This window comes from Bidens hawaiensis, unplaced genomic scaffold, assembly GCF_021521415.1.
Source record: "Bidens hawaiensis isolate Kalapana, Puna unplaced genomic scaffold, B.hawaiensis_p1.1 tig00010699_1, whole genome shotgun sequence".
NCBI lineage: Eukaryota > Viridiplantae > Streptophyta > Magnoliopsida > Asterales > Asteraceae > Bidens > Bidens hawaiensis.
The window spans coordinates 820987-839137 of NW_027491818.1; the positions used below are offsets into that span (position 1 = coordinate 820987).

Consider the following 18151-nt stretch of genomic DNA (forward strand, 5'->3'; position numbering starts at 1 on the left):
AACTTCTTATTCTTTCTAATAATGTCATAGAAGTCTTTGCATTTCTCGGAGGATCTTGAGATGAATCTGTTGAGAGCGGCTATTCTTCCCGTTAGCCTTTGGACATCCTTGGTGTTTGCAGGCGAATTTAGGTTCATGATGGCTTTAGTATGGTCTGGGCTTGCTTCAATTCCTCTTTTAGTCACCATATATCCCAGAAACTTTCCAGCCTTAACACCAAAATGGCATTTTGACGGATTCAGTTTCATGTTATACTGGTCAAGGATATCGAAAGCTTCTTCAAGATCCCTGAGGTGATCCTCAGCCTTCTTTGACTTCACCACCATGTCGTCTATGTAGACTTCCATGGTCTTACCTAACTGATCCTTGAATATCATGTTGACCAGTCTTTAATATGTTGCCCCTGCATTTCTTAGTCCAAATGGCATAGCAATATAACAATATATGCCGGTTGGAGTCATGAATGCAGTATCCTCTTGATCAGATGGTTCCATCTGAATTTGTTGAAACCCAAAGGAAGCATCCATGAAGGTAAGCATTTCATGTCCTGCCGTTGCATCCACCATGGAGTCTATATGTGGTAATGGAAAGGATCCTTGGGACATGCCTTGTTTAAATCTGTAAAATCAACGCATACCCTCCACTTTCCATTCTTTTTTGAAACTACAACCACATTAGCCAACCATCGAGGATATTGAACCTCTCTGATCATACCGGCCTTAAGAAGTTTTTCAACTTCTTGTATGATCTTGTTCCTCTCAGGAGAGAATTTCCTTCGCTTCTGATGGATGGGTTTAACAGATAAATCAAGGCCGAGCTTATGAGTGATTACCTCCTTTGAAATACCTGTCATGTCTGAATGTTTGAAGGAAAACGTGGATTTTCTTCGTTTTAGGAAGGATATCATATCCTCCTTAATCTCATTGGGGATACTGGATCCTAGGAACACTTTCACATCTGGATCCTCGGGGTTCAAGGATACTTCCTTTAATTCCTTCTCTCGAGCTTCCAGCACGTCCCTAGGATGTTGCTGTGGTTGCTATGCTATAGTTTGCTTGGCTGTCGGCTTCATCGATGAAGAGTAATAGTTCTTGGCCTCCACCTGGTCACCGTCTATCCTCACTACTCCCCAAGGGGTTGGGAGTTTAATGCACTGGTGGTAAGTAGAAGCCACCGCCTTCATTCCATGTAACCAAGGCCTACCTAAAATAACATTGCAACAAGAAAGGATATCTATAACACAAAATTTTTGGTAAGAGTTTAACCCTTCAATGTATATTGGGAGTTTGATGTCCCCCAATGTCTTCTTGTTTTCCCCATTGAAGCCGACTAACACCGACGTTCTTGGGATGATTTTTGAGTCTGGGATGTTCATATTCTGAATCATGTTGGATGATATTGACCGAGCTTCCAACATCGACAAGGATCTATTGGTCGGTCTCCGTTGTCCAACTTGATCTCTTTGGCGAGCCTTTTAGCTGCGGAGAAGGAAGTTCCACATATGTCGGATCCTCCGGAGATGAAATTGACCATTCGCACGTCCAATTCATCCTGGCGAGGATCCTGGATACTCGAATCGAAAAATATTCTCTCATCAGTTATTCGAGTAGTGGGGATGAGTGGCCTTCTTTTATCGTCTAGCTTGGACTGTTCTTTCGGAAAAGAAGTTTGAACCATGTTGTAATCTCTGGAGACGAAGTTGATCACATGAGCATCTGGTGGTGGTGGTGTTGCTTTTTGTGGGAGATCTTCAGGACCCTGGATCTTGGACTTCTTCCTTCCTAAGAGTTCTTTGAAGTGGCCCTTGCTCAGGAGGTATCCGATTTCCCTCCTTAAGTCAATGCACTCATCTGTCACGTGGCCAAAATCTTTGTGGAAAGCACACCACTTAGACTTGTCTTCGAAGGTGGTAGTCTTCCCATTCTTTCGGGGCCACCATGCTTTTCCCCTAGATCCTTCATGCACAAATTAAGCCATGGGTATCCACGGAGAAACAATATTCTGAAATGGTGGGGTAATCCTCATCATCATCCTCTTCTTCAACAGCTCTGACATTCTGGTTGTTGAATTTGGAGTAGGGCTTCGAGTTGTTGTTCTTGAATGAGAATCCTTGCTTCTTGTCAGAGGATTCTTGTTTTGTTTGATTCCCCAGACGATCCTGGATCATCTTGTCGTCTTCCAATCGTATGAACCTGAGTGCCCTGTTTCTGACTTCATCTAAAGACCTGTAAGGAGTCATCACAAGATCATCATAAAAGGGGGAGCCCCTCTGAAGTCCCATCTTGAAGGCTTCAACAGGAGTAGCCATGTCAAGATTAGGGATTTTTAGAGCTTCCCTGCCAAACCTCGTAACAAAATCCCTAAGGGATTCATCACTTGGTTGGATAACTCGGTATAAATCACTAGTTAACTTCTTAAATTTCCTGCTACAGGAAAATTGACTGTTGAACAAGTTAACTAAATGTGAAAAAGTAACTGAGAAGGGTGGAAGACTTAGCAGCCATTTTAATGCTGATCCTGTGAGTGTGGATCCGAAGCCTTTGCATAATCAAGCTTCCTTGAGTTTCTCCGGGATAGGGTTGATCTCCATCCTTTCTGTAAGGCCCCGAACCCGGTGACCCTACTTTAGCGTCGGATTTACTCATAAACACAGTTCTTCAAATCAGAGTTTATTAAAACTTTTCGCGGAATATAAAACATCAATCATTTGTTACAAAACATTAAATCTTTTCTTTGATACCATAACACAAAACTTTATATTTTTAAAACATCTTTACTTCTTGAGGTTGGGAATTGTAGGATCCTTGGTGATACAACCCAGAGGACCCTAGTTGAAGGATGGATGATCCTTGTGGGAGAGTTGAGGATCCTTGAGCTAGTTGACCCATGGACCCTGGTTGAAGGATAGATGATCCTTATTAGAAGTGTGAGGATCCTTGAGTTTGCTGACCCATAGACCCTTGTTGAAGGATAGATGATCTTTGCTGGAAGTGTGAGGATCCTTGAGTTTACTAACCCATGGACCCTTGTTGGAGGATAGATGATCCTAGCTGAAATAGTGAGGATCCTTGAGTCTGTTGACCCATGGATCCCTGTTGAAGGATAGATGATCCTGGCTGAAACAATGAGGATCCTTGAGTCTGTTGACCCATGGATACCTGTTCAAGGATAGATGATCCTTGTGTGAACTGAGCCATGGATCCTGGACTGGTGTAATCCAGCATCCTGGGCATCAGGGGAGTGTGATCCTCCGCTGGCCTCTTAGCCTTCTTGAGATCTTCTATCTCACGAAGGATCCTCTAGTTGGTCTTGTTCTGCTGTTCCATGTATTCTTTAACCTGTGAAAACATAGATGAAACATCACTGTTAGTATTAACTACCGGCACAGCGGCAGCGGTTTTCGAGCTCTGGAAGACTGGCAGCTATGTCTTGCTTCCAGCAGCAACAGGCCGAGGTGCTCCCGTGATTGACGGAGGCATCCGCGGCAACGTCCTTGATGAGAGAGGAACCGTAGATGGCATAGTTGATAAAGCAGAGGTTGATTGAGAGGCCATTGATAGTGATGGGTATGAAAAGGTTGAAAATGATAGGAATTATATGGATTATAGCACCAATTGCCCCACGATGGGCGCCAAATTGTTTTGGATAAAAATCAGCTAAGGATAATGTATCCAAAGCTGTTATGTGAGGTTTAGAGCTAAATTGATAACAATGAATATATGAATGAATTGAGATGAACACAACGATTTGTTGCAAGGAAAAACCCTTTGATCTTGTTCAAATCAAAAGAAAAAAACCTCAGGTGATGACAACTCGTCGATCACCAATTTATTAATATCTAAAAATGGGTTACAAGTGTTGTGGAGACTAGATCGATGTTACAATAATCGCTAACGTGTATAGAGAGAATAGTGAGTTCTTTTTTATATACATTGTGTACTACAGTCATCATTTCTAATCGATCGTATCTCAATGTATATAAAAAAGAAAATACAACAATATCTCATATCTATTCGCTACTATCCCACTAGTCTTCCAACGTCCGTTGACCACGTGCTGGTAGCCTCCAAGTTGCGATATTTAAGGTGGACCAAGTCACACAGCTGTTACTTCTGTTGAACATTAACCTACACACATGAAATAATTGTTAACAATACTAACCTCTGAGGATCCTTGATCGTCGACATGGTTCCGGAGCTCTTCGGGAGGATAACGGATCCAGACATATCTTCAAGGATAATATATCCTCAGCAGAGAAAATATCAGTCCTAACAGGAACAAAACAACAAGAGGCATTCGATATACTTAAACATAAACTCCCCAAGCACCTATACTGGCTTTGCCAGAGGGTATCGAGGACTTTGTTGTATTTAGTGACGCGTCTCATTCCGGCTTGGGAAGTGTACTGATGCAACGAAAGAAAGTGATCGCCTATGCCTCTCGTCAACTCAAGGTGCACGAAAAGAACTATGTAACTCACGATCTAGAGTTAGGCGCCATAATCTTTGCATTGAATATATGGAGGCACTATCTCTATGGAGTAAGATTTATCATGTATACCGATCATAAAAGCTTAAAGCGTATCTTCGATCAAAAAGAGCATAACATGCGCCAACGACGCTGGAAGGAAACTCTAAACGACTATGACTGCGAAATCGTCTATCACGAAGGCAAAGCCAACGTTGTGGCTGACGCCTTGAGCCATAAAGAAAATGAAAAGCCAAAAAGAGTCCGAGCGTTAAGGCTAGAACTTCAAATCGATCTTCTTGAACAAACCAAATCCGCTTAACTCCAGGCGATCAATGAAAACAAGATCTCCGACGAAAAACGTAACGACACCGTTGACTCGCTAGTCAAGGGTGACGATGGTATCCTTAGACTCGGTAATAGGATTTGGGTACCAACAGCTGGGGACTTACGTGAGAAAATTATGAACGAAGCTCACAAGTCCAAGTACATGATGCACCCCGGTAGTGACAAAATGTATCAAAATCTCAAACCAAACTACTGGTGGAATGGGATGAAAAAGGACATCGCTTCGCATGTGGCGAAATGTTTAACTTGTTTGAAAGTCAAGGCTGAACACCAAAAGCCTTCGGGATTGCTTCAGCAACCAGAACTTCCCGTATGGAAGTGGAAGCTAATAACCATGGATTTCATCACTAAACTCCCTAAAATGACTCGACAACATAATGCTATTTGGGTTATTGTGGATAGACTAACAAAATCCGCACACTTTATACCCATTAATGAATCATACTCAACGGGTAGATTAGCGTGTATATATGTGAACAGTATTGTTGCATTGCATGGAGTACCGCTTTCTATAATTTCTGATTGAGACAGTCGTTTCATGCCTCACTTTTGGAAAAGCTTCCAACTAGCCTTAGGCACCAAGCTAAACCTTAGCACCGCCTATCATCCACAAACTGATGGGCAAAGCGAAAGAACAATTCAAACGTTGGAAGATATGCTCCACGCTTGTGTGATTGACTTAGGTGGAAGTTGGGATGACCACTTACCCGTAATGGAATTCTCGTATAACAATAGCTATCACACGAGTATTCATGCCACACCATTCATGGAATTATATGGTCGTAAATGTGAAACGCCCGTGTGCTAGTCTGAAACCGGAGACAATCAATTATCTGGACCTGAGATAGTCCAAGAAACCACCGACAAAATTCTTCAAATCCAAGAACGACTTAAGACGGCACGTGATCTCCAAAAGAGTTACGACGGTGTCCGTCGTAAGCCGTTGGAATTTAATGTTGGTGACAAAGTTCTTTTGAAAGTCTCGCCATGGAGAGGAATCGTTTGCTTCGGAAAGAAAGGAAAGCTAAGTCCTCAATTCGTTGGACCCTTCGAGGTACTTGAACGAATTGGTACTGTTGCATACCGTTTGCGAATGCCCGAGGAAATGCAAGAGATACACGACGTGTTCCATATCTCGAATCTGCGTAAATGTTTAGCCGACGAATCTTTATCTATGCCACTGAAAGACGTCGAAATTAACGAGAATTTAAAATTTATTGAAAAAACAATTCAAATTGAAGATGCTAAAATAAAGAAATTGAAAAGACGAACCTTAAAAACTGTGAAGGTCAAATGGGACTCATGAAGAGGCCTTGAGTATACATGGGAACTAGAATCCAAAATGAGAAAGAAGTACCCCCACTTATTCTAAAAAAGCAATCTCGAGGACGAGATTTATTTCAAGGTGGAGAGGATGTAACATCGTGAAAATATTGGGTTCAAAATATCAAGTTTCCAAAGTCAAAGGACCAAAAATGTCAAAATCCAAACCTTAAGGTTTAAAATGAAAAATCTGATTTTCCAGACCCATCGCGATACGCGATGGATCAGAAGAAAGACCCATCGTGTATGCGATGGGTTGTCTGACACGCAAACACGTGGCTTGCCACGTGTCCACACGTGACACAACGGTCGCCACGTGTCACCACGTGGCAGCACGTCCGCCACGTGGTGCAACGCCTGCCACGTGTCGCCATGTGGCAGGTCTACATGGTGACTCAGCTAGCCTACGTCGCGATACGTGACAGGCTAGCCAAGAAGGCCATCGCGTATCGCGATGGGCTTCCTGAAATCGCCTATAAATAGCGGCCAAGGGTTCAACCATTCCACATCCCAAATCAGCTTTGCTTTCTCTCTCTAACATCTCTCTAGAATCCCACCATCACACCATCTCTATCTCGAAAAGCGTGTCTCGATTCCTTGATTACAGTGTCGTTTCCTCGTAATTCGTGCCACTTTCCATTGACGTACCAACCAAGGAGGAGATTACCATTCCCGACATCATGATGATTAGTCTTGTAAAGTGTGCCGACGTGTGGCGAAATATTGGTGTATATCGTTTTGGCGTGCTAAGGAAAGGGTAACGAGAAGAGAAGTTTGAGCATGAAGATAAAGAAGGTGAAACGGTGTTGAGGTGCTGCTCAAGTATTTAGGGTTTGTGTAAGCCAAGCAAAGGTAGGCATAATTCCCGAATAAAATAATAATACAATATTATAAAGGCTTAAAACTCTAAGTCGAGGTTATACTCGATACCTCGATAAAATAAAAGAAAATATAACAAAGAAAAGTAAAGGAAAGAAATTATGAATATTATTATATATGTGTGAATATATATATATATATATATATATATATATATATATGAATAATTCTTTGTTATAGAAATATTATTTAAGTAATAAATAATTATTCTTAAATAATAAAGAAAAGAAAAGAATACATTTTTTAGAGAAGAAGAAACGTAGGGTTTTATGAAAATAAACTAAAGGTTTATAATATTACTTTTTAACTAAAGGTTTTAAAGTAAAAGATATTTTGAACTAAAGGTTCACTGAGGTAAAGATCATAAAAGACTAAAGGTCTTAAGCCGGATTGTATATCCGACTAACAAAAGGTTATACTCGTACTATAGGTGCGAGATAGCAACGAATTAGACCCTCGGACGGTGTTTGAAGCCGATCCAAATCGAAAAGGTGAATGCGTCCCAACCTTACAAACTTGTTTTAAAACGAGTCAAACATGTTAAATGAAAAGTTTACATGAGACTAAGTGTCTCTAAAACATTTATAAACTAGGGTATAAGTACTGGCCTCAAGCTATCGTGTACGTTTGTCTGGATCCTTACATATGTGATGGGCACATCACACCTGGTCACAATTACGCTGCCTGCTGGGAGTATGGCCTTGTGTATACGCATAGGCACTCAACTAGTCGAACGCTGTAGTGTTTGCTGGGGGATCCGAGTGTAGAGACTTGAGTTTATGAATTGTGTTATTTTAACTCGATTATTCCTAAGCCACGATGGGCCGAGACTTGCGTAGTCTCTAGGGGTGATTAAGTAAAAGAAAATATTTTTAGCGTCATCATATTCATCAGCATTCATTGCTGACGTATTTTCTTAACATTTTGCAGGTGATCAAGGCTAAGGCTTGGAGTAAACGAAGTGCTCAAGATATCCGATGGCTCGGATCTTTTTGTATAAACTTGATATAATATTAATGGTGGTTTTGTAAAACTTAAATAAGTAATCTTTCAAACAATAAACGGGAACTTTTAATCCCGTCTTTTGTGAATGTAAATATTATATTTAAATCCACATGTTTTTAAGACTTCCACTATTAAACCGTAAATCTGATTTAATTTCAAATGTGGTACCAACATATGAGTCACACGCCTAGGCCGTGGTCTGGGTGTGACAGGAACCGACTGGCATGCCATGTAGGCATGCAGTAGCTTGTATTTATGATATGGCCATGAATGGGCAAGGTGATGGCATACCAGAGAAGTGGGTGGATGAAGCCTATTATTTAGAGACTTGGAAAAAAGTCTATTCAAAAACCTTAGACCCAATCAATAGTATGGACTTATGGCCAATCTCTAAGTTCCCAACTACTTTAACAAACCCAAAATCTCACAAGCAAATAGGTAGACCCAAGAAAATTAGAAAGAAGTCTGCTGAGGAGATCTTTGAGTTGAGCCAGAAACTTTCAAAAGCTGGTAAACTGACAAGGGAAGTTGGTTATGTAAAATGTGATATTTGCAAGCAAATTGGACATAACAAGAAATCTTGTGGCAAGAGCAAAGATGGGGTTGCTAAGTCAAAGGGAAAGGGAGAAAAAGGGAAAGAGAGAAAAAGATGAGGCTGGTAAGTCAAAGGGTAAAAAAGATGAGGCTGGTAAGTTAAAGGGAAAAGGGAAAGCCGCTAAGTAAAAGGGAAAAAGAGGTGGGGATGCTAGAACACAAGCTGACAAGGCACCAAAGCGGGCTAGAACAGAAGATGTAGTCTAATTGGTTAGTGGTTGGATGTTTAAAACTTTATTTTACCTATGTTATTTTGTTTAATGTTAAGTGTTTGAATGTTTAGTATCAAACTTATGTTATTAATTAGTTCTATGTAACATGTTTTGGATGTTTTGTTTTGGTATTATGTTTAAACACTAGAAAAATTATTACTCTAATGGTATTATGTTTTGGTATTGTTTTGGTAAGTTGTTTAGTTTGTTGCATAAATCATGTTTTGGTTTGTAACATGCAACATAAGTTGTTACTGTTTTGTTAAGTTGTTTTGGTTTGTTGCAAGTTTTATTTGGTTGGTATAAATTTTGCCTAATTTGGTAAGTTTGTTTTAATTTATTAATGTTTTGGTAAGTCTGTTTTGGTTGATTATAAATGTTGTTCTATGGCTTGCATAATTTGCTTACAAATGTTTTGGTTTGTTATGGTTGGTTAGCTGCTACTGCACTTTGGCTGCTAGAACACAGTTTGGTTGTTGCAAGTGTTACACCAGATTACGCCAAACATACCTTTTACATAGATTTTACGAGATTACTAAACATACCTTTTACATAGAATAAAAACAACACAACTACATAATAATCAAACTTGAAGACATACTTGCATTAGATTGTCAATTAAATACATAATAGAAAATGAAAAATATCTATGAGATGCATAACACTTGTTTGAGCCTTTTGTTCTCCTTTTACAATTTTCTTCTAATTTCTTTAAGGGTTGAGTTCGTCTTAGTCATGACTCTTGCATTTTATTTGCATTCATTAATTGACTTCAAAAGGCCCGGTATAATAGCACTCGCTCTTTGACACATAGGAGGATCAAGCCAACAAACCCACAGTTCGTCCCTTCCAATTTCACAAAAATTTGGTTAGAATAATTAGGTTAGAAACAACACCAAGTACATGAACAATAAGTAGGTTAGAAACATACCGGTCTTGCGCATCAATAAAATCGTTGCCCGGGGTTATACGATGTCCAGGAGGTTCGGATAATGGTTGGTGCACCGCATGAGCAAACCACCATGGTAGGGTTTGGATGAGAGGTGTAAAGAATGGAGGGAGGCGGATGAGAGTGAAAGAATGGGGTTAGGGTTTGGATGATAATAAAGGGGGAAAGGAAGGAGCTTAAAAGAAAAAAAAAAATAAAAAAAACTAGAGTTACTATTATGCCCTTAACTTAACGGACAAATTAAACGGGTTAACGAAAAAGTACTAAAATAGCCAGTTTTTTTAACATGGGGTATCCAGTTGCGAAAAATTCAAAAAAATTACTAAAGTTGCGTAGTTGTTCAAACCACAGGTACTAAAATGGCACTTAACTCTAAAATATTCATTACTCTCCATTACTTGTTTCTATTATGATCTAGTAAAATAAAATCTAACTCCTGCTCATTTCTCTATTCTATGATCTAGTAACATATTAAGAATGATAATATTATATTGGATATGTGTTAAAATTTAAGTCCATGAACTCGAAATCTAAACTGATGTAAACCAAGAAAATGCAATTGTAAAAACATAATTCATATAGGCAATATGTTTTCGATGTAAGTGCAGATTGTAAATATTGTATTTATTCTCTCCATTTTCTGCACTACACCAACCCAAACAAAACAACAAAGACAAGAATCAACAAATGGATAAAAGTAATCATTTCATCATAACCAAAAGATAATTGTTTTCAACATCCATACATAACCAACAACAACTACTAACAATGTCATATATGCCTGAATAACAAAAAAAACGCATAGCATCTAAAGATGCAACTAATAACAGTATCAAAATACATAACCAACAACTACTAACAATGTCATCTTTGCCTGAATTACCAAAAAAACATGTGGCATCTAAAGATGACTACTAAAAACAGCATCGAATCCATAACCTAAAACTACTAACAATGTTATCATTTCCTGAACTCGCTTACTTACCATCCCTCATCATACCTTTCAGTATACCCACCAGCATCTGAAAAAGGACAACTAAACAAGGTCCTTGCTTCTTGCTTGACTGTTAACCAAATAAACTAAAGCGTCCGGTATTTCATGGGGTTCCAAGCCCATTGGCTCCAATTCTTTACAAATTTCCTCACCGGTAAACTCACAATGATAAGATCGATCAAATTATTTGTTCGTTTCTGCCAATATTTTATTGGTGAAATAACATTAGCCACATTGTCAAGTCAATACACAAGCTTCGAGATAAACTATCCATTTTCTTGTTTGAGTTTTCTTTTTTTACTTTTACATTTGAAGATGGCTCAGGTGAAGAAACCAAAGAATCTAATACTTGAATATCATCATCAAATTTTCATTGGTTCTCCAGAGTCACTTCATCAAATGCTAGTAAGTCATCCAATTCAGCAGTTGCTTATACTTTAATGTTGTCTTTCTTCTTCAATCGAGCATTTCTTTCTTTAGCGGTTTCAGCATGTGCACCAGATGCCATATCCCTTGCAAATAATTCTAGCATTTCATTGTAGTTTGACACTCTTTTTGTCTTCAACTTTACAGCATCGGGCTTTGACTATTTACAAAATAAAGATAATAGTATTATAATTGATTACGTAACTATTTAAGGAAATAGCTAAAAGTGCTTAAACGCTTAAAATGCTTACGGCTATTAATTTGTCCAATACTTCATCCTCCGCCTCAATTAGTTGAGTCTCAGAATTCAATGAGAAACCACTTAAGGAAGTTCCTCAAAACATATCGTACCATTGAGAAAAACGTTATTTCAAAGTTTTTAAGCAATGTTTCAAATGATTTTTGGTCATATCCATTTGAAGCTTTGTAGTTAGCTCCTCGATCATATTAATGTATGCTTGTGAGGTGAATGTTCCGTTTATCTCTTATAGTCTTTTATCTTTTTGTGTTATCATTGCTTGAATGAATGCATCATCCGTCATCTCTGTCCACATGAAGTGTTCCTTTTTACTCATGTTTCTAATGACTTCTTTTTTGCTCATGATGACTTTCCACATAGTAACCTTAATTAAAAGATACCTTTTTATAAAAGTTGAATAAATGCAAATGGTAAATGTAATAACAAAACTTCAATAACATATGGTGTTTTCAACTTTTAATAGCAGTTAAGCAAAACTATAATAAAAATTCAAGTCACAAAAGAGTCCATTTCATCAACTACAATCAAGGAATGTAGATCTCACATTACTTTGCTCTCACATATTTAAATTCAATTAAATTCAAATGCTTCAAAAATAAAAAGAACTAATGGGCGGTGTTGCGGTTTTAAACCAAACCATGAACCGTGAACACCTAGGAATGACAATGAAACCCGAGCCCGATAGAAAAAAAACCAAAACATGAAACATATGGGACGAGTTTGGGATTACTTATGAAAATTTTCACGGGTCGGGATTTGTATACCCAAGTAATTTGACATGATGTTATTTATTTTAAATATATAGATAGATATTTATTTATACACATGATGTATCTAAAGAGTAACCTATATTTAATTTCTTTTGATTATCATACTGATAGTGTAGTATACTTTATGATATTGAATTTCAAGTTCTGATTAAATTTAAAACAATAACTCAACAAATATCATCCTTCCATTTCATCAACTTGTTGGGTATCATTTGACAATTATCTATAGATATGGTGCATACCATACTGTCGTTAACATCAATGTTCTTAGTGCGTACCTAATTAACTTAATTCAAAATTTATATTAATCCTTCCTTAGTTGGTCACTACAAACCTAGTTGAATAAGATGTAAAATCAATACAAGGTGAGATTAACTTAAAATACCTTGTAAAAGAAGAATGTGCATTGAGAAGCGGCGTACTCCGATGACGAACGGTGCTTTAGGTTGTGTTTGATAACATAAGGAAACAAAAACCTAATATAGATGAGAAGAGGGTAATATGGTAATTATAACCCTTTTCTTTTTTCCCTCCTACTTCGTCCAATTTGAAAAGAAAATAATTACCATCAACTAACTTATTCTTTCTTTTTTTTTTCATTCCTTTCATTCCAAAAAAAAACTAGGGAACACCATTTTGTTATTGATTCCTCCCACTTTATTTTCCTTTCTCTCCATTAGTTAACTCTGGAACATAGTGTCAAAGCAAAGGAAGGTGTTTTTATTATTATTATTATTATTATTATTATTATTATTATTATTATTATTATTATTATTATTATTATTTTTATTATTATTATTATTATTATTATTATTATTATTATCATTATTATTATTATTATTATTATTATTATTATTATTATTATGGGATGAAGAGAGGAAGTCACAAAGTATCCTGCTCAGCGCCACTCCCTCTGTTTCTTTTGCTTTGCTTCACAAATATTATTATTACTAACTTTTATCCCTTATATTATAGGGGTTGTTTTACATTTTTCGTTACTAATATATATATATATATATATATATATATATATATATATATATATATATTGAATTTTAATTTTATTTATTATAAGGAAGTTAAAATTATACTTAGGATTTGATGATGAAAGGTTTCACAAATAAATAAGATGTTATAACTCAGCTTAAAAGCTATCTGGGTTTGGTCGGTGAGACCATGACCTGCTTATTTTTTTTATTATAAAATTGTTTCTTAATTATAAATAATATATCTTTAAAAAAATTGGATATTAATTTTGTGAGGCCCCGTTACCGGTGCCTCACCTTCGACGTTGGATTTACTCATAAACGCAGTTTCAAATATCAGAGTTAATTAAAACTTCGCGGAATAATATAAAACATCAACCATTCGTTAAAATTATCCATAATTTGTCTTTTAAAACATAAGATAAAATATAACATTCAAAACATCATAATAATCTTCAGATGTCAGCTTCTTTAATCCTGCCATGTGTCCGTCTCAAACCAGCTGTCTCAATCTGTTAACCTGCGTGCATACTAAAAGTCAGCTACGCTGAGTGAGTTCTAGTTAATCACATAACTTACTTTACATACACATATACGTGCCCGAAGGTACGCATTACATACATAAACTGTACTTCATTCGTCCATACACATCTATAGCTACCCTTACGTTATAAAGGGCATTTCACCCTACATACCTCGGATATTATTAGGGTCTGATACCCTCCATCCTCGGATATTATTAGGGTCTGGTCTCCCTTCATCCTCGGATATTATTAGGGTCCGGTCTCCCTTCATCCTCGGATATTATTAGGGTCCTGTCACCCATTCTTCCATACCTTCATACCATACCTTTCTATATACATAATTATAGGTTTCATACATACGTACATGCATAATTCATTCTTCCTATACAACAATTTTATCATCAAAACTTTACCTGGAAGTACATGCAATATCCGAAGATCGTTCATGTACCGACAAGAAGACAATCATACTTTTCACATAAAACATATATGGCATACACTTATCACTTAGGATAAGTGTATTAACTAATCACATCGTGTATGCACACAGTCCCGAAAACATAACAAGGAATGGGGCTAGAAACTTACCTGAACGCGATTACGTTCACCATTTATGGTTATTCCTTTCTTGAGTTGTGCACGACTAACTGTATAACAATTACACGTATCAATTAACTATCACTACCATATCGCATTTCTAGTCTAATTATAACCCTCAACGAACGGGGGTCCGGGGGCATCGCCCCTGGTAGCAGGGTTCTAGGAGCGGCAGCCCCTGGCTGGGGTTAAGCTGCCAGGTTAGCTTGGAAAAATTTTATTTTCATTAACTATTTTAACACATTTTACATTAGGATTTTGAATCATTAATTAATTTGCTAACTTAAAAGTCCAAGGGCTTCTTTGTAATTATGTCATTCTTTTTCTAAGTCTAGGGACCATTTTGTTATTCTTTCAAAGTCTAGTTCGTTAATATGCTCTTTAACAAATTGGAGTTCATTCGTTACTTCTGTCTTCCATAACGAATTGACTAATTCGTTACTTCATAACGAATTGGTATTTATAGCGAATTGGTCCTTATAACGAACGGAACCCTCTAACAAACTGGACTCCTTAACGAACCAGTCCATAGCGAACCAGTCCATATAACGAATTAGTCCATCTAATTCGTTATCTCTTCTAACGAACTGGCTATAACGAATCAAGGGTGAATCGTCATCCTTTCCCCTAATGAATTGAACACGAACTGTAGCTAGTTCGTTATGCTCCCATAGACGGATCAGCTAGCGAATCACCTTTAATTCGTTAAATTCCCGTTAGCGAACTAGGGTTAGGTCAGAGAATGTCGGAAACATTCTCTGACATTCCCTTCCTCGTACACGCCGCCTTTCCGGCACCGCCGCCGGAAAATCGCGGGTTCGCCGGAAAAAACGAGTTTTAACTTGTTTTTCACCGTTTTTCGTCCCGTTCGATCCATATCTGAGCTAGGGTGGCCCCTATGCTCATCATAGGTTCGGTTTATACCCGATTCCACCCGGATCTCGTGACATAAACGTTTAATGGTGTCGGCTCATCGTTTCGTGACTATATCTAACGGGTTTAAGCTCATACAATATCATACTATCACTACCTTGGATCGGGATCGGTTTTCCTTGTTGATTTCGGCTAGAGAGAGAAACTAGAGAGAGAGAGCTTAAATGTGTGTTTTGATGGTGTATGGAATATGTGTGAAATGAAATTAGATGGGTGATTAAAGGTTTATATATTTATGGATCATGGGCTTAAGCCCATGGTCTTTTCCTCTTTCTTTCATAACCCAAGTCCATAGCCCATATCCATTTAACCCAACACTAGCCCGACTCATAATAACTTGTAATTTCATTTATTAATCGAAACTAGAAAAATGGGATGTTACAAATTTTTAGTATATACCTATTTTATAGAATTTTCATATTAAATATTTGGTGAGATTAATTTTTAATACAACAAGATCTTATAACCCAATTAAGGGCTATCTGGGTTTGGTGAGACCCAACCTCGTGAATTCGGGTCAAATGCATAAAAAGCCTTCATTTATAAATAAAATAATCTGATAACTTGAAAGAATATATATATATATATATATATATATATATATATATGGAGCAACTAGAGAGCTTTTAAAAGTTTTGTCTATATGTTTTAAGATAATATTATTTTTATTATTGTTATTAAAATGGATATTCCTCAATTACCAAAATTTCATAGTGTTTGTGTTCATTTGAACGTTTGAAACAACTCAAGCTCTATCAATGGTGATATGTTAGTCGAATAAAACTGGTTGTTCTAACATATTGGTCTGATATAGACTATTGGTTGTATTGTTTCCATGGTAAGGTAAGTTAAAGTTTATGTCTCGATTTACCAATGTATGTTTGTGTCATTCAGGCTATTCTTAGATTATTAAGGACAGACAAGAAGGCTTAAATCCAGAGTGTAAGTTTTTCAATACGAGATTTAAAAGAAAAAAACTTCCTCATGGTTTTATTGGCTTCTACGTAAATTCTTTTTTTTGAGAGGTTATTTTGGTCTTGAAATGAATTCAACAATCTGATCATATAGACCAAGCGGGGTTAGGTTTAGAATATCTTGTTCGGGCACAATCCTAGACTTAGACTTGGGTTTAGTTGTTATGAATATTATGTGCCCAACCAAGAAGCCCAACAAGCATAAATAAAATTTCTATAATGTTTGGCTTCTTATTCCTATCTCATACTCTGTGAACCCGTTCTCCCATCTCTCCTTCTAGTTGTTTATCAGTTTTGTTTTTTTATCTTGTAATTGTCCGGTCAAGACAATAAATATTTGGTTAACTCAATAACATTTTGATTTACTAAATCTGGTTGTGAAATAACCGTTCACTTCATTGGTGCTTTCATTGATTCATTGGAAATTATGGCTGACGGAACTGTCACACCCCAAATAGGGTGCTGGACGTGACGATTGAATACCAACCAAACATAGCGGAAATAAGGTAACAAATTTATATTAAGATACTAGGTCAAAGTTACAATCAAATGTCTAATATAACTAAAAAGCTAGAAATTCAACTACCATCTAATTAGGTGAATGTTCTACTATCCATCATGGCTTCTTCGGGTTAAGCTCTATGATTCGACATAAGTCTTTTAAAAGGATCTTCTATCTCCAAGAGAGTTCTTATCTAAGACTCTAAATCTCCATATGCGAATAAAAGTATCTGAACACATGCTTAAAATAATTGGGTCAACTAAAAAGTTGGTGAGTTCATGAGTTTATTTATAAAAACACATATAAAAATAATCTAAATAGTATGGTGAACATTAAACAAGTTCACAATCAAACTTGTGCCCACGACCCGTGAACATTTAAATTAAATATACCCCTTACCCATACCCCTTATTGTTATGGGTCAAATTTACTTATATCTGCCAACATAAGATACAAAACTGCGTGAATATATGTCACAAGATAACCATTTATCATTCAGTGGGTTTTCGTCCCGTTAATTAGGCCCACTGTTTGCGGGGGTCTTCCCAAGATAGTACTACCCATATATCTCGTGGCTCCTAAAGGAGTTAATGATTGTGCTACAAAGTCGGGGATTGTTCATGGAAGCTAAATTGATCTTGATTAATAATACACCAATAAGTTTAGAAAGCATATAGAAGCATGTATCCACCCAAAAATTTAAGAAAAATGGTAGTGCATGAACTCATCTGGTCTATTTGTGAAGGCATGAATAATAAAGAAACCTTGTATGCTATGCAGGAAACAACTCCAAAGGATAAAATCCTTAAATTCATGTAGCATGTCACTAGAAGTAATATGTTTCATGGAAATCGTGCCCATGATCTAAGTAAGTTAAGGTTACATACTTATGCTATTTGAGGTTAATAAGCTAGTAGAAGTCCAAACAATGGATCCCTTTGTTTAGTTAGTTTTATTAGCACCATAACGCTTGTCGATTCTGTTTTGCCCAAAACATGTGTCCATAGGCTTTAATATATCTATGCTTATGGATACTTGTGGATATGTATTTACATATTTAAATGATACGCTTGGATCAGATCGGTTCCTGAAGTATCACTTTAAGATATTGATAAAAATAGCTCCTATTTGTGTGGTTATGCTTAAAGAGGTTATGCTTAAAGTTTAAAAATAAGTGTATTGCCTTTGATTTAAAATAAATATCAATTACAACGACAAATTATTCCTTGTTATAAAAACTTAAAAACACATATTTTGGACTAAGTATTCTAAAAAAAACTATCCAGTTCAAAAACATGCGTTCTCGTTGTCGGTTTGGTAGAAACCGCCACTTTTAGAATGTACTCGCGTAATTGGCGAATAGGTGCTATTTTAAGATTTAGTAAAATATATATTTTTTAAATCCCTTG

The 18151-nt window shown here is 36.9% G+C and overlaps 1 long non-coding RNA gene across 1 annotated transcript in view; it reads left to right on the forward strand.

Moving 5' to 3' along the window:
* LOC143535893 (uncharacterized) overlaps positions 1-8940 on the forward strand; it is a 60437-nt gene extending 51497 nt beyond the window's left edge. The window contains exons 2-3 of the long non-coding RNA XR_013135790.1: positions 8258-8624; positions 8677-8940. This is a non-coding gene — a long non-coding RNA (uncharacterized LOC143535893). The remainder of the gene's footprint in view (positions 1-8257; positions 8625-8676) is intronic.
* The last annotated feature ends 9211 nt before the right edge of the window (positions 8941-18151 follow it).